The sequence below is a fragment of the Buteo buteo genome, chromosome 1 (assembly GCF_964188355.1).
Source record: "Buteo buteo chromosome 1, bButBut1.hap1.1, whole genome shotgun sequence".
Lineage (NCBI taxonomy): Eukaryota > Metazoa > Chordata > Aves > Accipitriformes > Accipitridae > Buteo > Buteo buteo.
The window spans coordinates 51186648-51207113 of record NC_134171.1 but is presented as its reverse complement, the minus strand read 5'-3'; the positions used below and the strand labels follow the sequence as shown (position 1 = coordinate 51207113).

The 20466-nt window shown below is 44.4% G+C and overlaps 1 protein-coding gene across 2 annotated transcripts in view; it reads left to right on the top strand.

The window, feature by feature from the left end:
• The first annotated feature begins 8357 nt into the window (after positions 1 to 8357).
• GPRIN3 (GPRIN family member 3) overlaps positions 8358 to 20466 on the top strand; it is a 31083-nt gene continuing 18974 nt past the window's right edge. The window contains exon 1 of one of the 2 annotated variants that reach the window (XM_075030565.1): positions 8358 to 8379. The gene's annotated coding sequence lies outside the window, so the exon portion shown is untranslated. Of the gene's footprint in view, positions 8380 to 8668; positions 8939 to 20466 lie in introns of those variants that run through there. The other variant, XM_075030555.1, reaches the window with a different exon arrangement.

The window sequence follows — 20466 nt, the reverse complement described above, 5'->3', positions numbered from 1 at the left end:
GTTAGTGACAGTGTTTGGATGGTTCCTGTAGCAAGGAAGGACTTCAAAGGGGGCAGTAACCAAGGAACAGTGGAAAATCAGCCTGGCAGAGTCACAAGAACAAAGAGGGAGGGAGAAACCCCCAGGCAAACCTTGTCCATTCAAGTGAAACTAAACCAGTGTGAGCTCCGTGGTGAAGCCTATTCTGGAGGAGCCCGCGGGGAAGGTGCAGAGCAGCCGTTCGGGCAGCCCTCTGAACGGGGCTCGCTGAGTCTGTAGGTGAGAGTGTCCAGTGTGAATGGACTGAGCTGTTTGCAACATGCGTGAAAGCTTAAACAGAAAATAATCCTGAGAAACAGAAGATAGGCCCTGTCCTACTTTAAATTGAGGAACTGTAAAATCAGTTGATTTGACCAAGTGGAGATAGTTGCTTCTGCGGTAAGAAAAGGAGCAAAAAAAGGCAAAATAAACTTTTTGAAAAGATCAAGGTCAGCTTCTAGAAACAGCTACACTGAGCACAACTGAGCTACAACTAAGCTTTTTTAGCCAAAGACATTGTTTCTGTTTATTCAGATAAATAGAGCAGTTATTACCTGTTTCTGATACCAGTAATGTTACCAGACCCATGGCTGGGCAAGGGATGTGACAGATGCATGAAAAGGCAAAAAAACTGGAAAGATTTGACTTCTTTATTTTAGATAAAACTACGTGATAGATAGCTAGATAGACAGACAGACAGATAGATGATAGATAACACAAAGAATGGCCAAGAGAAAGTAAATCAGATTTTTTAATATAAAATTTGGGAATAATGGGTGCACAAGCAAATTTAAAGATGATAACCAGGAATGTTGCTTCATGATGCACAGTTGCATCACAGCCAGTTGGGACCACATGTCAGTAGGATTCTGGTGAAAATTAGTGAATCCATGCAGGAAACAGAAACACATGATTTTTTTATTTTATCAGCTGCCTGGAATTAATATAAGGCTTTCTGTTCCAATGCAGTACTGATGTGTTTAGAGATCATATTGACAGGTTCATTCCAGATTTTTTTTCTTTTGGGGCATCTGGTTCTAGACTGACCTATGGTATATGTAGTTATTCTTGGTTTTATTATATTCTTTATATTTAAACAAGAGCCTCTGCTCCTCTTCAGTTCTTTTCTCTTCATCTCCACTCTCTACTGTTCATAGTACTTACTCCCCATGCTTACATCTATCCATCATTTATCTACTCACCTTGCAGCATCTATTACATCTGCTTTTCATCTTGCCTATTGTATGAATCAGTGTAAAAATCCATGTTGTAGGGAAGACAACTGTGAGCCATAAACAGCCTTGATAGTGGTCCAGGGAATTACTCTTCTGGTAGCATGAAGAGAAGTTTCCATCTTGTGCAACAAAATGTGAAAATATGAAAGTAGCTGCGGTAGCCCTGCCAAAGGATGTTCCCCTGTGGAATAACATTTTACACAGCCAAGGAAGTAGGCAGAACTAGACTTGCATTTGGAACAACCAGTTTCTTAAATTCAGTGTAAAAGTACAAGCTGTAGAGTGGTCCCACATCACAGAACTGTACTGGGAGAGTATTTAATTTACAGTTACATGTACCTTCAGCACTCACAACCACTCCTTAGAAGAATCCCTGGCTGATTTTCCTTTTTCCTGAAATTCTAAAAATGTCAAAGGCTTTTGATATATACAGTCAATATAATTTAAGCAGAGACAGGGCTCTGAATCCAGAGACCCCACATGTCTGATACTGCATCAGCTTAATTTATTGTTCACAGTAGGCACTGGCTGTCTGAGCAGATAGGTTTTCCAGTTGTATTATTTGACATCATCACAGTTGAATATGCACCAGAATACCATGTGGTGGGTACGTAATAAATCAGCTCATTATGTCTATAATCATTATGATTATGTGTTGTTCCAGATCTCAGTTTTGTTGACATAAAAGGAGGTAAACAGTATAAATTACTGACTCATCAAATGGTTTGTTTTAATTTGTTGAGAAGGGAGAAGGTTATTTTCTTGTGTGGCCTGTTTCACATTTAGAATCACAGTAATGAATATATAGAATATGAGTTAAATGGGAATAGCAGAATGTGAAATTAATCATACCCAAATGTACTACATAGACACTAAGGCTGAAAACATAAGTGTCACAACACATTGACCAAAGGTTCCCATCATACCAAAGGAATCACAGACTACTAGAGGCTGGAAGGCACTTCTGGAGGTTATCTTGTTCAACCCCTCTGCTCAAGCAGGGCTACCTAGAGCAGGCTGCCCAGGACCACATCCAGATGGCTTTTGAATACCTCCAGGGATGGAGACTCCACAGCCTCTCTGGGCAACTGTGTCAGTGCTTGTTCACCCTCATAGCAAAGCTGCCTTCCAGCTTGTCGGCCCCACCATGTTCCTTATCTACCAAGCCAATCATTTCACCATAAAAGTTTATCAAGTTGGTCAAGCATGACTTCCCCTTGGTGAAGCCATATTGGCTACTCCTGATGACTTGCTGATCCTTCATGTGCCTGGAAATGGTTTTCAGGATTAGCTGCTCCATCACCTTCCGAGGATCGAGGTAAGGCTGGCTGGCCTGGGACCTCCTTCTTGCCCTTCTTGAAGATAGGAGTGACATTTGTGTTCCTCCAGTCTTCAGGTACTTCTCCCAGTCACCATGATCATTTGAAGATAATTGAGAGTGGCCTCGCAGTGACACCAGCCAGCTCCCCTAGCAGTTGTGGGTGCCTGTGGACTTGTGTATGTCCGTCCAGTCTGCTTAAGTATTCTCGAACCTGATCCTCATCCACCAACACTATGTATTCCTTGCTCCAGACTTTCCCTGGTCTTTGGGACCTGGGATTTCTGAAGGACAGTCTTGCTAGCAAAGACTGAGGTGAAGAAGGCATTCTTGCAGCCTTTTCCATGTCCTGTGTACCCAGGTCCCCCATCTCGTTCAGCAAGGGGCCCACATTTTCTCTACTCATCTTTTTGTTACCTAGGTACCCATAGAAGCCGTCCTTCTCGTTGTCTTTGACATGCCTACCCAGATGCAATTCTAGTTGGGCTTTAGATTTCTTAACTTCACCCCAGAGATGCTCTGACAATGTATCTGTATTCCTCTCAGGTTACCCATCCTTGCTTCCTCCCTCTGTATGCTTCCTTTTTGTGTCTGAGTTTGACTAGGAGCTCTTTGTTCATCCATGCAGGCCTCTTGGCATTTTGCCTGACTTCTTCCTCATTGGGATGGACCACTCTTGAGCTTGGAGGAGGTGATGCCTGAATATTAACCAGCTTTCTTGGGCCCCTCTTCCCTACAGGGCTTTATCCCATGGGACTCTACCAACCAGGTCTTTGACAATGCCAGACTCTGCTCTCCTGAAGTCCAGGAGGGTTGTGAGCTTGCTTTTTACCCTCCTCCCTCCCTTCAGGATCCCAAACTCCACCATCTCATTGTCACTGCAGCCAAGGCTGCCTTTGACCTTCACATGCCCAGTGAGCCCCTCCTTGTTGGTGAGTATGAGGTCCAGCGAGCACCTCTCCTCATTGGCTCCTCTGTCACTTGGGTGAAGAAGCTGATGCACTCCAAGAACCTCCAGGACTGCCTATGCCCTGCTGTGCTGTCCCTCCTGTATATATTGGGGTGGTTGAAGTTCCCCACGTGGACATTCACAGCACAGTCAGCACCAAAAACTGTCAAGAGGTGCATGGTGAGGGCCAAAGACATTTTCACAACGCAGTAGAAATTCACATCCTTACGTGTTTTCAACTGAAATAGCTGCCTGAGATGGAGCAACTAGCATATGGATTCATAGCATTTTAGAACCACCATGAAATGCAAAAACATCCCAAATACTGAGTTCACTCACAATGGCATACTATTCTTTTCATGAAGTTTTCTTTACATCCTTTTTTTTTATTTTTATGAAGACAATAATGTTTAAGGGAAACACTCTTAAAGGAAATGTGACCAACAGAACCTATTCTTTCTAGCCATAAACCATGTTATCAGTCCCAGTCTAATAATCCAGGAGTGTTATTACTGTGGTTGAACAGCGCATCCATTTGTGAGATGCCCAGTACAGCCCATTAGGTATGTGAGAAGTAAAGGGAAAGCGAGATGCTGTGTAACATGTGGAATGAATATTTGCTCTGCTCTGCTGGTTGTACAGAAAGTGCATGATCACCAAACACATGCATTGCGTCACCTCATGTATGGTTTTCTTCCTTCATACGTTTGTCTCTAATTGTACAGCTGCTGACAGCAGCTATCATACCAGCGGACTCGTACATTTTTTGGCTCAGCTCCCAGTCCAAAATAAACGTGTTCATCCAGTCATTCACTTGTTTTTCACATTAATGGGAGGCAAAGGTGTAAGTGCCTTCACAAAGCTATAAATGTTAAATGATTCTAGTCACAAATTTGCTCTTCATTGTTCTTTTCAGCTCAGCGTTCAGCTGGAGTTTTGCCTGGGAAAAGTTCTGCTTTTATTTACTTTTTGAAGTATTCCTACCTGCTTTTCCTAACGAAGACATGAAAGATGCTGCATTAAAAAAAGGCTGCTACAGAATTTAAATTTGGTATCAATGTCAATAAAACTGAAAATATGTTGAGAAATATGGTAGAAGCAGTGCAATAAACAACAGGCCTAATCCACACCAATGTCAATTTGCATGTTGCTACTGAAGTAAATAAAACTACACTAGTTTAGGACAGCTACGCATCTTCTCAACGTGTTATACCATCATCAGCTCTATTTTTTTTCAGCTACAGTAAAGAACTTTCTTTTAGCCAGGTGGTGATAGAGTTTGAAGATGAGATTCTAAAACATTCTACAAAGAGCCTTCAAAGGCACTGCAGAAGTGTGGTTATCATTTCTGCTGTTTAATTGTATTCTGGCAGCTCGTAGAAATCCAGGCTCCTGTTGCCCTGAACTCTGGCCTAATACATATCAAAAGATAATCCCTCTACAGTTAAATTTATGCTTTCACCCTGGTCAATACTAGCAAGTTAAAAAGGTTTAGTTCTTTATTATTCTAGATATTATTGAGACCTATGCACACACTCAATTTTAAGCGTGTTCTGTTGACTTTAGTGCTAAGCACATTGCTTAAAGCTAAGCAACCATCTATGTGCTGCCCTCAGTGTGAATGCTTTTTTGCATTAAGACCTACAAAAACTTAACATAAAACAAACATATATAGCTGGAGATTGAAGCAGACGAAAAGTTGCTGGAAAATAGTAAATTGGCCATGACTCACAGGTGATTAAGCAAATGAGTTAAAAATTCAGATAAATAAACCAGAATAATCTAAATATCTGGTTTGCATTGATATGACAACACATTAATATGTTGAGACATGATGACTTCTTTAGACTATCAGGACAGCAGCTAGGGGAGTTCAGAGCTCATAAGAGGGTTTAGAAAATGGTTTAGAGGTCTTTATTACCAATATTGCATGAGATACTAAATGAAACCATTCTACGGTAGGCTGTGGTTCAGGGAAGAGAAAAGGACAGAGGGGAAAAAACAGGTACATGAGAAGAGTTCATAAACAAAGTGGCCATGCCCTGAGTGCATGTGTGCACTTCATCACCTTAACCAATTTCTGCAATGATCTGAGTCTCTTCGATGCCTCTTCTCAGCTTTCCTGGGTCACAATTGCATTTGGAAACAAAAGCATCCATGCCCTACTGGACATGGGGAAGAGATTATTAGTTGAGCTGTATTTCAGTCATATTACTGTCTTCATTCCTCTTGGATTTCCTTGTTCATCAGATGATAATAAGTAGACCCAGTGCTCAGCCATGACTGCTGAGAGCAGCATGGGGATTCTCAGTAATGCTGTACAGACAGAAGGAAATGTTTATCCAAACTCAGCAGGAAAACATTTGGGAGATAGTTTTGAAGTGCATGGGCATGGAGGGGCTTGCAGCAAAAAAAGCTCCCAACCCCTCTCTTTTTTGCCTCAGAATTAGCATGGCTTCTTTCCCGCAGGCGCTGAGACTGAGTCCTCCCCATGTTCTGAAGGTGTTTCACAGCCCTAAAATAGGAAGGGCTCAAGAGCCCATAGAAAAGCTTCCCAGCCTTTCCAGCTGAATGTATATGACTCCTACTGCTGTGACTTTCAAGGCTGGATGGTCAACCACCTCTCTTGCATGCCTCTGAAAATCCTGCCATGTTCCCACTTCAATTTAATCTCGAAGGTGGTTTCCAAAGAAGAGGAACATATCAGCTATAAATACTAAAACAGCTGAAATCCCTCACTTTGCAAATGGTTTCAGAGCCAAGTAAGGGCTGCCTGGAGACAAGCCTGATTCTCACCTTTCTGTGGCAGGTTATTTCTTCCTGGGCAGGGAAGGTTGCTGTGGAAGGGAACAGCATTAACATTTTTCAGTGACTTGGACATGGGGAGAAAGAGGCAGGAAGGAAAAGATGGCAGTGGGGTGTTAAAGCTACATTAAAAGACACAAGAAGCTTGGCGAGCTTGCAGAGTTGAGCTAACTGGTTAAACTGAGTGCCAAGACTGCAATTTTAGTATCTCAGGCTAAGGGGGTATTATTAACAGAAAGGGTGTCTCTTAGGAATCCAGACAAGGAATCCTATGTTTAGGAAAACTACACTAATTGTAACTGTCCCTTGCCGAGCAGCCCCTCAGGTCCCCTGACGTCCTTGTAGCAGCAAGGTCTGTAAGTGCCTACGGCTACCTCTTCATAAAAGCACAACTGCTGACAAAAAGAAATTGCATCATCCAGCCTTTCTTCTTCTTTAACAAAAAAGGGGGAAGTTTCACTGTAGTAGTGTTAACCGCAGCAGGATTAATTCTAGGAAGTTTGACAATGTTTCTTTAAAAATAGGTCATTTAGCAGAATAATGAAGAGGAGTTGAACACTGACTCTCTTTGCCATCCTGACCTTGTATTCCTGACTCAGACACGAGCAGGGTGAGGACCCGGCTCTATACAGCCCTCCAGAGCAGCACCAATAGAAGTAGCAAGATTGCAAAAGGAACGAAGTAAAGAAGAACTACTGGGACCCCCTGGCTGCGATAGTGCTGTAAATCTTTTTCTTTTCCTGATAAAGTGTGATGCTCTCTCCACTCTCCCCCCCCTCCAGCGAGGTTCCCTCATGCTTGGGATGTTCAGGCTGAAGAGTACTGCCAGTTTGGTTTTGGCACATGTGAAATAGTGGTTATTGTTGGTCAATATTGGAAATATCTCTTAAATTTTCCGTGGTTAAATAACTGTCAGAAAGCCACATTCAGGAATGGCTATTACATAAATATGCGCTGATCTTAGTGGCCACTGTTGGGGAAGAAATTACACGTGCCACGATAGGAAACATAAGACATTTTTCATGACCACTTAACCCATGACTCAGAGATTTAGGATCAATAACTGAGCCTGAGGGTGTTTTGCAGAGCAGTGAATAAAATATGGGTCCATACATATAGATCAAGGGAATATGATTCATTGATATTTATGATGGTTAGAGATAAAAATTATTTTTTTAGGTCCTCTAGTCAACCGTCCTTTTTTCCCCCTCAATCTTCTCCATATTGCAACAAAGTTCTCCTCACAGCTTGTCCTATGGTTTTGGAAATCCTGCTCCTATTTATCCCTAAAGGCAGATAGGAGAGTTAAAATCTTCCCGTTTGAAAACCTGCGTTTGACTTGAATCTCCAGGCACCGCAGAACCATTTCCTGTGATTGCAGCAGAGAGAAAGAAAATTCCACATTGGTGGGCATAAACCTGAATTAGATCAAAGCTTTCCAGACAATTAAAAGTCCTAAACCAAAATGTCTTTTGCTGCTAATATTTTTGCTTGGTTTTTTGTTTGGGTTTTTGGTGTTTTTTTTCAGGCAAACAGGGCAGTGCTTCATACAGGAAGCCAAATCTGCCCGTCAAAAACAACAATCCAAACCGAAAGCGTGACAAGAGCTGATCCGCATTTGCACCCCCTGCAATTCCCCACGCAAATTTGTACAACTCCGCAAGCAAACGGCTCATTAGGTGCCCAGACAGCTATCCGTGGGCACGCTTCCTCAGCTGATGCACGCACGGCTAGCAAAGGGGACGGAGCGAGCGGATCCGGGATGTGCAGCTCTAGCTCTCCTTGCCGCGAAGAAGCTCAGCGCGTAGTTTTGTTTTCGGAGCTGGAAAGAACCGACTGGTAGAGGAGGCAAATGCAGAGCAAGCCCCGGCGCACCGTCGGGGCTCTGGCACGGCCGCCGAGCTCTCCCTGGGGAGCTGCCGAGGAGCCCGAGGGCCCCCCTGCTCGGCCCCATGCCCCTGAGGGAGGGCACAACCTCCAGCTCCCGGGCTATAAAAGCCAGGCGAGGCCTGAGGTGGGCTTGGCGTAAGCTGGAAATGCCTCCCTGGAACCAGGTACGTGCCCGCGCCCTCCGCATTTGGGAGGGCTTGAGGCGGGGTGCAGGGGCTAAGCGCCGACGGGGGGGGGGTGTCGAGGTGCCTTCCCCGCCGGCCGGGGCCCGCTCGCTGCCCCCCCCGGGAGCTACCCCGCTCTCCCTGCGGCCGCGGCGGGGAGCCCGGCCCCGGCGCCGCAGCCCTGGCGCTCCCCGCCTCCCCCCGCTGGCCGCCGCCCCCTCTGCCAGCGGCCGGGAGGAGCCGGCTCCCGCTCCCGCTCCCGCTAGGCACGGCTCCCCGGACAGCGCCGGAGGCTGGCCGGGGCTGGTCTGCCCGAGCCTCCCGCCGCCGCTGCCTCTTCGTAGTCGGCACGAATCGCCTGCCTCCCTCCCTGTCCCCCGCGGCGGGGAGGGCCACCCCAGCGGAGCCCTCCTCCCTCCCTCCCTCCGCCCGCCCTCCTCCTGCCGCCGCACACCCCGAGGAAGGGCTTGTTTTCCTGCCCGGATGATGAATTTCTCCGCAAGGTCATCCCTGCCCGCGGCGTCGGCGTGCCCGCGACTCCACGGGCGCCGCCGCGGAGGTAAGGGGCGGGGGAAGCGGGGGGGGGGGGGGTCCATCCACATCCACACTCCCCCCCCCACGCACACACAACCCAGCAAGTTTTTTCGGCGCTGGAGAGGAGCGGGGTCGATGCGTGGACAGGTGCCCGGCGGGGCGGGGGGCGGCCTTGCCCGGCGCGCGGGTGCTGGGCGGGCCGAGCCGTGCCCTCCTCCGCGGCGGCTGGGGGCTGCGGCCGCCCCGACGCCCCGGGGTGGGGGGTGGCCGGGCCGGGCCAGCCCCGAGGCGGCCTCTCTAATCCTCCGCTGGTTTTTACCGGCGCTCGGGAGCGGCTTCGGCTCCCGCGCGTCCGGGAGCGCGGAAAACTTTAAAAGAAATAAAGATGATAATAATAACAAGGTGCCCCCCGCCACCGGGCCGGGCCGGGGGGGATGCGCGGCGCGGTCGCCACGGCAGCGGCGCGGTCGCCACGGCAACGTGTCGGCGGCCCGCGGCCGCGGTGTCGCAGCGCGGAGGGTGCCCCGGCACCCCGGCCTTCCGCCGCCCCGGCGTGGGGCTCGGGGCCAAGAAGCGTCCCCCGGGGCCCGCCCCGCGGCCGCGGCCTCCGCGGGGCGAAGCCGGACGGAAACAGCCGTGTGGGTGTACCCACGCAGCCCGGGAGGAGTGTCTGCGAAACCCGGGGCTCCCGAAAGAGCGCTTTCGGGGCTGCTGGGCTGAGGGCGGGAGGGTGGTCCGCTCGGGCGGCGAGCTGGGCTGGTACGGTCAAGTACCGGCTCGCCCGGCGATGCTCGCCCGGCGATGCTCGCCCGCCCGCCCGCCCGCCTCGGCGTCGCGCTGCCGGTTCGCGTTGAGCAACCTGGCTCGGGGGGGGGTTAGGGCCGGTGACAACCCCCTGACGGGCCTTTTCTTTCTCCTTCTGAAGTCGGCGACAAAACTACGGATGGTCTCGCCAGCTCGCAGTCTGTGACTTGGCGTTGTCCGCAGATCAACCTGCTTTTTGCGCCCCGGGCAGGCCTTGGCTTTGTCAAGACTTTGTTCCCTTCATCTGCCTTTTTCTCTCAGAGGAAGGTAACAATGCTGCTGGTGGATTTATCAGAAGGATTTATGATGATCCCACAGTCTAACCTCTTCCATAATATGAAGCACAGACTGGTCCCCAGTGACTCTGAGGTCCAGCCCACCAGCCTCTTCAAACAGTCTTGATTAATGACTTCCAGCAATGGGGAATTGACTACATTCCTGGATAATTGGCTCCGATCGTTAATCTCATTGTTAAACGTTTGCATCTTTTTTCCGACTTTGAACTTTCCTGACTTCATCTTCTAGCTACTGGATCTTGTAATGCCTTTGTCTGTCAGATTAAATAGCTATCTAGTTTCAGATCCGTCTCTCTCTGCTCAAGTATTTAAGGGCAGTAATTAAATAGCCACTTAACGTTGTCTCTGATGAGATAAATAGACCAGGCTCCTTTGGCCTCTCCCTGGAATGCAGATGCTCCCCAGGAGAAGTGGCTGGGCCGCTATTCTTATCTCTGCAAGCCCCACCATTGTCCTCACCGGCCACGGGCGCTGAACAGTGGGTTCCAGGAAGGCTCTCGTTAATGTGCGGAGATAATAACATCGTGCTCAGTATTCCCCTGTCTATTCACCCAATGGTACGAACTTTGCTTTCCCACGACCACGTGTTGGGAACTTATGTTCCGTTAGTTATGTGCAGTGATCCCTTTGTTTCTTTGCGAGCCAGGGTTTTCTCAGAAGCTGGTTGCCTGTCCTGCAAAGGGCATTTAAATTAAATATTCCTACATGCATAACTTTGGATCTGCCTATATTAAATGGATTTTTCCCTCCTCCTATCTCTTCGCTTCCAGGGAGTCTGCAGCTCGGGAATGATGCTAGAGCTCTGGTGTTTCTCCCTCTGGAAGTCAGCTGAGTTTTTTCCTGGGACCTCTGTGCTAAAACTGTTTTTCTTCTTCTTGGTAGCATTCTCTCCAGATGACCTTAAAGTTGTTTGAAGTTTACTGGGGGAGAAGTTAAACTGAGTAATATACAAACTGCAGACTGAAAGTGCCCATTACAATGAGTTGGTTTCGTAACTGCTTCTGTTCAGCTGTGCCTCCAAAGTGTTGGTGAGAGAGAAAGAGATTTGCTTTCCTGTTTTACAGAACTGTAAATTCCACTGACGGGTGTTGTCTAGGTTGATACATATATTGTCGTTATGTTGCAACTTAACTTGAATTTTGCCAGTTTTACTTACTCTGAAGTGTGCTAAAGCCTGGATTTATAGTTCTCTTTAGAAAGCGCAGTGCCTGAGAGTATGGGCCAGAGGTGGGTGTTTTTGACAGGATATTGTTGAGTTTTTCAGTAGCATGTAGCAGCTCAAAGAGGACTGAAAGGATGAGATTGAGCAATCTGAAGGCATGTGCTGTGGGAGATGGTACAAAATACTAAAGTTCTTTGAAATGGGCTTTTTTTGTTGGTTGGTTGGTTTCTTTGTTTGGGGGGGGGGATGTAACCACCTTGACTTACCCTGTCTAAGAGCTTAATGCATACTGAGGGAGGGTGATGTAAGAAAGGTCCAAAAACTAAAGACCTTGCCTGTACGTACTGACCATCCCATGAAGTAAGTGAGGTGATGATTCTTGTCAGTAAGGTTTGTTTGCATGAATGAAGATAGCAGGTTTCAGCCTTTAGAATGAACTAATTGTCTTCAAAGTGTTAAAATTAAGAAAAAGTATGTTCTGATTGTGTAACGACTTAAGTGTCAGGACAAAGAGCTTTCTTGAAATTTCACAAGGATTTTTTGTTTTTCTTTTCAAGTCCCTGAAAACATGTCTATACAAAAGATTGCGCTAAGTATAAACAGTGATGGACCCTTAAAAGGTCTGAAAATCATCACTGAGCTCAGATATCACATCTGATTGAATGGAATAACCCTATGAGCTCTAGAATTGTGGTGAATTTTCTACAGGCTGGTGTCAGCTTCTTAGGAATTGCTTATCAATTGTTTATATACTTGTATATCCCCCCAATATGAAATTTTGAAATTTCATACTGGGAGGTATCTTCCCCCCCATCCATCCAAACTCAGCTTCTCTCCCCCAAACTGGCTAATTTCTCTGAGTTTTTTCAACATATGCTTTCCCTTCTCAAGGTTGCATCTTTAAGTCCTTTTGCAGTCAGAAGAGCATGTATATGTTTCCACAGGGTGAATTGTCCCAAACTTCTTACATTCTTGAGTCATGATGCCCATCCAGGGTCAGCCCAGCATTAAGAACAGTGGCTCTTAATTAACCCTACAATGCCAGGACAGACAGAAGATAGTATTTGTGAGTCTCAAATTTGCAGTGTCAGCTGAAAACTGTCCAGCAAGTGCTAGGTTAGAGTTAAGCAGATTTCATTAGCAAAATATGTTGGCAGTAGTAAAATTTGTCAGATTTGGGTCCTACAACTGTTACTGCCACCTTTATTTTTAACAACATAAACCTCCTCCACCAGATGCAGCCAAAGCTAAGGAGAACCTGATTATATTAAGAACAACATCCTGCCTCCAATTTGTTTGTGAAATCGTCACTGATGTAGGAGTAAAAGCAAGCTGCTTGTAGTCTTACAGCTACAGACAGAGCAAGATTTCGTAACTTGTATGACTGTGCTTCTAGCAGCGGATCATTTCTTAATTTGTAACTCCCACATTAAAGGCAGAGGTGGGATATAGGCTGAAGCTGGTGCCTTTGTGGATTTAAGAGCAATGCTGGGTTTAGAGCTGATATTATCTACCAGCATGTAACAACTTCATAGCTGATAAAACCTTCATACCTGCCCTACAGGGTTACGAAGTGGTTCTATATGTGCAAAATTCTTTAAAATTAGTTGCATTGTTACGGGCAGTACTTTGTTGTTATTATGGAAGATTAGAAATGCAAGAAAAGTCACCCAGGATTGTTTCTGTTTTAACCTTGGATACAAATCAGGTGCCCTAATTGTAAGCCTCGATACTATGTAACAAGGTGTCTAAGCTGATCCCATATTTGGTTTTACACATTGGATTATTTAGGTAAATATCACCTTCTTAAGAGTCAGAACAAAACAAAGTTTGATAATATTTACTGGGGGAAAAGGAGTTCTGGATATGTTCTGAATGAAATTAAATTACCTTTCAGTAGGAAAAGCTTTTGAGAGCATATCTGAGCACAGTTTACTTTTGCAAATGGTAAAAATAGAAAAGAGCTACATGTATCTGGTTTATTATATACATGGATTTTGAACTCAGTAACAGTTCTATAGAAACAAAGACTTGTACTGATTAAAAAATTAATCACAGATGATCAATTACTTATTAAGGTTGAGCAATTCATTTCTTGGAGTCCATGGCTAAGAGTTTGCGTTTGTAAATTGGCAGCAGATCCAAAAAGGCAGAGGTGTCAGCACGCTGCTGAGTAAATAGGGAAAAAATGCAACGCCAACACTTGCATGTGGGGTGTGGGGGAGAGAGACAAAGGGAAAGGTGGAAACCAGAGTAATGACTAGGAAGCAACGTAATATCATTTTGTCCCAATTTGTCCTCTGTCAGCAGTGGACACGTGTACTTGGGGAAAATAATTAAGTGGAGGGAAGAATGCCAACAATCACAAATATTACAATGAATTGCTGTAAAAGCTTCTATCAGGGTGCTACAGGCATGTCCACAGAGGACAGATTGAATTCTTCTTCCCTCCCCCCCCCCATATCTCTGATTCCATGATCCTGTGTTACAAACCTTAGTGGCAGGTGTGGAAGCTATTACCACAGCCGATATCAACCAGCCATCCAGGGAGATCCTGGGGTTCGGTTTTTGGTTTGGGTTTTTTTTTTTTTTTTGAATGATGCAGGAACAAGAGCCTGTATCTGTTATATCTGTGGTTGTAATTGTTAGCAACACCCATTACTTTTACTGTTCATTTTACTATACTTATTATACATTAGTAAAATGTGGTAATAACAGTTGAGTTTGCTCGCTTCCTTGCCTGCTTTCCTCTCTCTGAAAGTAGTTATCTTAGAAGGACAAGAAGGAGTTAATTGAGGGGGACACAAGCAGACACCCCAGTGCTTTGTTAAACTATTAGTATCTGTAGTATTAGCATCTCTACATACTATTAGTATCTGTGTCTTACATAGTAGAGACCAGCTCTGAGCTGAGACTCAAAGCTTGTATCACTTGGCAAATGATAACAATTCATTTCCCAGGCTAATTTATATCACTCTTGTCTAGCTTTGGAGATGAATATATTCTGCTGAGGGAGTGCAGAAGTTTTTTAGACTAGGATCATAAGAAGAGTGTATTGTGAGCTGAGATATTTCTCGTCTCCCTCTCGAGCAACTCTCACAGTCACTACTAAAGAAACAAAGTCAACTATGGTAAAATAGATACGAAGCACATTCCTAGATGGGAATCCTCACTGCACTCTGGTGAACTTTTGATGCAGGAAGCAGCAGCGTTGCTACGTTTAAAATCATTCATATTGTCTATGGATTGATGGTAGTACCCAGTCTCATTTGCACACCTATACATTAATGCATACCCACAAATGGGGGGAAAAAGCAGTGTTTCTGGAAGGGTTGGCAGTCTAGCAAAGTCTGGCAAGAGCTAACTACATTAGTAGTTCAGTTAGCTACAGCTACGTATTTGTTCAACTGGAACATAGATTAGGACTAAAGTAACTAGTGTAGGAAAGGTTGCTTGAAAAGAGCCTGCAATCAGAAGTGATGTATTCTTATTGTCTGAAAAAACAATATGCCAATCATAGGCAGAAAGTAGTGACAAATATTCAGCTTTGGAAAGGCAGATCTTCTTATTTGCCCTTTTTTCTGACCTTTTTTTCTGCTAAATGGACCAGGCATTTCTAAAAATCTTGAAAAGTAATCAAAGTTTGCTTGAATTCTCTCTGTGACACCTGTATCTTGAGATTCTGCTGCTACTCAGTGATGGTAATCAATATTGTCAGGTCTTCACAATCATCATACAGTTATCACCAGTTGGTGTTCTATCCCAAAGAATAGGATGGCTTTCTATGTGCATATGTGGTTTTCTTTTTCTTTTGGAGAAAGTTGAACAAATATTGGTTACTGTGATCGAGATCCCTGATTGCATTCTAGTGGTGAAAATCTCTTTCCCAGTGACACCAATGTGCAAACAAAGCTCAGTTTTTAAAAGGGAAGTAAAAAAAAAAAAAGGCAAATTGAAACAAGGTGCTGTGCAATTATTTTTACTGCTCTTCATGCAGAAAGACAACAAGTTCAAATAGAGGACATGAAAACTATGCTACATTATGACTAATCTTAAAAGGATACTATAAAAAGCAATGGCTTCTCTCAAATGATGACAGTGAAGTCAGTGAAGACTTAATTCAGAAATTTTCCAGTGGCTCCAGGCCCCCTTTTTACATGCAAGACTGGACCTGCTGCTCCATGGAAAAATCACTAGAAATCTGAGAAAACCAGTCAAGGCGTTATCATGGAAACAGTGGGAATTTCCAACACAGGATAATGAAGGATCTGATGTTACCTTAAATTTGCATAAACAGGAGTCAATTCATTAAAGTTTGTGTGCAAAACAAATAAAAATAGTTATGTGGTTGGGCATAAGTTTCAGATTGATGGATTTTTCCTTTCCTGAGTGGAACAGAAAAAGAAAACAACAGTAGACTGGTTACTAATCTGATTTTACATGGGTTTGGGAAGAGATGAATGTTCCTGTTGGTAGAGGGTAGAGCTGGAGCGGGGTTTCTCTGGTACCAGGGAAATGTGGTGTCTGTCAGCTTAGGGGTGAGCAGAGTCCCTTAACCTAAAGCCAGACTGACTGAAAGTGAGTTTCTACTCCTGGGCAGTCATTTTGCCTTAGTAAAGAAACTGTAAAATGTTTTGAAGTCCAAGGACTGGTGCTTTACCTCCAGTGTGTTGCCAGTGGGTTCTTAGTCCAAAAAGTAGCACGTCTGCTGACTAGTCAAGGAACAGTCCCTCCCCTTCCACAGGGCCCCAGGACTCTGACTGTGAAGTATTTCCAAAAGCAGGGTCGAACAGCAGAGTAAATCTGGAAAGTCAGTGTAGTGGACTGGATAGGAAATCTTCTAGCAAAGAAGATGACATGGGCAGGGCACTGTTGCATTTTACCAAGTCCCCATTTTCTTAGACTACTGGAGCTACATACAGTTCAGAGCACCTTTTAGGATGTCCTTTGGGCACTCAGGAATGAACTAGATATCACCAGGTCCCAACTTCAGAAAGCGGAGAGGTGTAAAAGTCCTATTGATCTTCCCAGCTCAGCTCTCCTGGAAGCAGTCTGGCTGTTGGGGAGTTAGATAGCCCTTAGGCTAGAAAATGCTGGAGGATAATCAGCCCTTAGTATTTAATGAACTAAAGGGTTGCTATCATCAATGTCACTCTCCTTCCTCTGAAGCATTAGTTTAATGAAAATCTTCACACAGTTGAAAGACTTAGCTTTTGAGATGAGTCAGTAGGAAAATGATAAAATATAATAAGCGTGCTGGGGGGTGTAGGAAGGGGTAGAAGTAATGTGATAAAATATTTGTCAGAAAGATGATACTCTGAGAAGACCTGTATGGAAACAAGATGACAGAATTATTCCACCCTGAAAGGCTGGTATTTCACAATAAGTGTTGAACTTTTTATACCACTGCAGCACACCATGGCATCTCCATATTTATTAAAAGAAAATGTTAATCCTCCCCTTGAGGTTAATAATTAGGGAGTATCTGTTAAAAGCCAGTAAACAGGCTATGAAGGTCTGCATAAGTTTATGAGGACCCAGATTTCTGCTCAAGCTAAGCAGTAGCCTTACAAGATCCTCTGTTTCAGTACTCTGAAAAATAACGTACCAGTTTCCATCCAGTCTGTAGGGACAGGTACCCCAATTGCAAATGCAGCTGTGGTAACATTTAACAATTCTTAGTTGCAGCATCAAAGGCATTTTCACAGAAAGGGTAAGTGATATTTCAAAGGGTCACCCCAGTCTATGGTATGGCAGAATAAAGTGACCAGGCTTTCAGGCCCCTGCCTGCTATCCGGTCCTTCAAATAAACCCATTCATGCCATAAGCATGAGCACTGCTAATTGCAAATGTGCTTTCACCTACCTCAGCCAAGGTCTGAATAGACTTGGAAGACCCATACCTGCACATAGTGATTTCAGGTTAGGACTGTGCAGAATTTGTTGCTGTTTATCTTGTGCCTGAGAACATAGGGTTCATAGGGCTAAATTCAGCCCCATGTTTTGGGACTGAGTTTTGGCTGTGTGCTAACAATGCTAGAAATGCACAAGGATGCACTGCAAACTATGACTGAGGAATAAAAGCTGTTTATTCATTTCCTGAGAAGTCAAGCAAGCTCCATCAGGAGATGCAGAGGGAAGATTTAACAAATGGGTATTACAGAAGGATTAACTTCATTAATTTAGCTGCTTGTGCTTTGGCACTTAGGAATTAATCCAGCCTTTATTGATTGTTTAAGTCTTGATTAGCTTGATGCCTAAGAAATGGAAGGGACAAGCAGTTTCCTCCTGCGTATAGCAGGCACAGAAACTTACAGAGAGATGGTCTTCCCTTTGGTGAGGAGAGGGGTCTTTACCTCCTGGCTGGGTTCAGCGTACGCCTCAACTTAAAGGGAGCAATTCAAACCTCAAGTCATGGGGCTACTTTACACCATCCACAGTGCAATAAAAACAAATAATATCCTATCGTAATGCCCGGGAGCCTTCCTCAGAAATCCTCTTGTATGAAATGGTCTACTTTGAGAGTTGCTTCCAGCTAGACCATGCTTGGCCATTATCATAGAAACATGTGCAGTTGATATTGGGAAATAGCAGAACAGTATTTAACCAGTTCAGAAGATGCTCTTAATATGAAGGGCCTCAGGGGAATATTGCTTGGAAAATGTTTTTTCATAATAAAATGACCTATTTTAGAATTACAGTTTTCCATGCTGGAGGAGGCAGGAAGGTGGCAGGAGGCTTGCCAAAGAGATGGGCAATAAGCACGCTCACACTTGCTCCCTAACAAGACTGAATGTATTAATAAGATAGCACGCAGCATTTTTTCAGCTAGGAGTTCCTGCATGCAGGCTATTTGTATGTGTCTACTACATCCAAATCAACATGCCTGCAGGAATGTGAGCAGACGTTCTTATCGGCAGCCAACCCAAACACGCAGACGACAGGGAGAGAGCCCACACAATGTCTGTTCGAGCCGGTCCTCAAAAACACCTTAGGAGAAGAAAATAAAGTAAAAAGAGGACAAAGCTACTAATAGTTTTGTTAAGTATCTACCAAGAAAGCAAGCTTCAATTACATTACACTTCTAATACTATGATCCCAAGCAGTGAGCTGTGTAACAAGTGTTATTTGCTGTTACTCATCAGTTCCGTCTGTACAGATGCTCCAAGACAACCCACATGTTGTTTCTTCTCCAGTAGCAGAGCCTGCCTTCTAGTGACTAATGAATCCCACCTACTCAGCCTCAGTTTGTCTCACATTTTGTCTGTTGAAACGTTTCGTCTTTTTCAACGTGATCTATAATCTAACTTCAGCAATCAGATTAGTCTTTAACCACCACATGAGTTCAACTAGTTGGCAATCAAAGCCACACCTGCTGTTGTAAAATCACATCAGAGACAGTAGCTAACATGCTGCTCAGAAGAAAAAAAACTTAATTAGATGGATGAAATTTGACCTCGCAGTTAAAGGCTGTAATTCCTTTGATGCAAACCCCATTAATGGAGCTGCTGTAGTTTATATGAGGTATAAATTTGGCCTTTTACCAGAGGTACCTAACCAGAGATATTAAATTGATATGAAGTTATTCCAAACGCCATAGTTGCCATTCTGACATGAAGCCAAACACCACCATCCTTTCAGTCATCCTATCTTAGGCAGCTGATTCAGAATGAATTTAGGGCAGATGAGGTAGAGATGAATGGACAGAATATATAGCTGTGGTACTTCAACCAGCCAGTAGCATGCCCTTTTAAACCCCTGTCTTCTACAGTCTTTAGTGATGGTCTTGAAATACTCCTGGCTTGTGCAGAGCAATGTTGCCACCCTAAACAGCAGATAACGATGATAATGAAGTCCCAAGAGTTAAAAGTTTGATTGTACCAGGGCTTCTGCAAATCCGGAACCCATCACCAATGTGCTTTGCATGGGTGCAGTGCACTGTGCAGAAGGTTTCAAGCCCAAAGTTTTCTATGCAAGGGTTTGTTGCAATAGCTTCCTATCATTGAATTTAAGAAAGACCAGAGTGGTAGAAAATTTGCAGAGAAAAAGACACTGAATAGGTCTTGTCATGAGCTTCTCAGTTCTGTGTCTGGCTGCAGAAAGAAGCTTTCTAATCACTTTTATGCAGTCTTCCTGATGCTTCTTTGAACCTTTTTCTGAGTGGTTAATGATTCAACTTCTCACATCTTGAATGGCAAAAGCAGTGTAAAAGTACCTGTTTTCTAGCAGACCATATGGTAGCTCTTGCTAAGCTTTTGCTCAGTGGAGTTAAAGACTCAGTTAAATGTGGTTTAGGGTGGACCCATTAGCTTAGTTTTAGAGAGCATTTTGAAGAAGAAATGTGCATGAAACTATATATTACCCCTTGAATTAATGCAGTATTCTTCCATCTCTCCTTCCCCCTCTTGAAGGCTGACTTTGTGTGTTGCGTGTGGAATTTCATCCATGGGGTCCTGAGCTGAGCTCCATGACCAGAATATAACTGGGATAAATCTCCTGTAGTCACCCAGTCTTGATTTGAAATTCTTCACTGCTGATAGTTGAAATAGTTAATCAGTCATATACACTTAATGACTAATTCTCCCTTTCTTTCAAGAATTAAGCCTATTTGCTTTCCTTTTTTTGCTTCTTCTGTTCCTATACACAGAAAAATACTATCTGTATAGTCAGAAAGCAGCTTTTTCAATAGTGTTTGCTGTTAGTCACCCATTGGAAAAAAGAGATTTAACTGATTACAAAAAAAATCAGGAAATGGGAAAAAATAGCCATCAGAGGCTTAGAAAGACAGAGCAATGCTTACAAAGTGCAAGCTGAGCATGCAGCGGGAGGTAGCAAGAGGTATGAACATGGTCACCACCACAAATATGTCTTTCAAAATGATGCTATACCATGGTGCAAAACATGATTTTAAAACATCCATTTCTTATGAACAGTTCCCTGTCCTTGAGCTATATGAAGCTGTGAAATGGTCTGGCAAGGAGCACGGAGTAAGAGACAGATGGGGAATCAGTGCTGGAAGAGTGTTCAAGCCTAGGTCCAGGAGGCAGAGGGCCAACAAATTTCTGTATCACATGGACCAACCAACTTGCTTTCTCCTGTATGTCCTTTTTTTCTGCAAGAGCAGCTCTCCCCTTCACCTCTTACCTCCTCCTACCTTCTTACCTGGCCAGAATTCACTCAGCCATTGTAGAGAGAGGTCAGCCTCATAAATGGAATCAAGTCATTGAGGCCACATGGGAGAAGGCTGGTGTTTCCAGGATCAGCATTAGACTCATTCTCTAGTTTTGTGGGA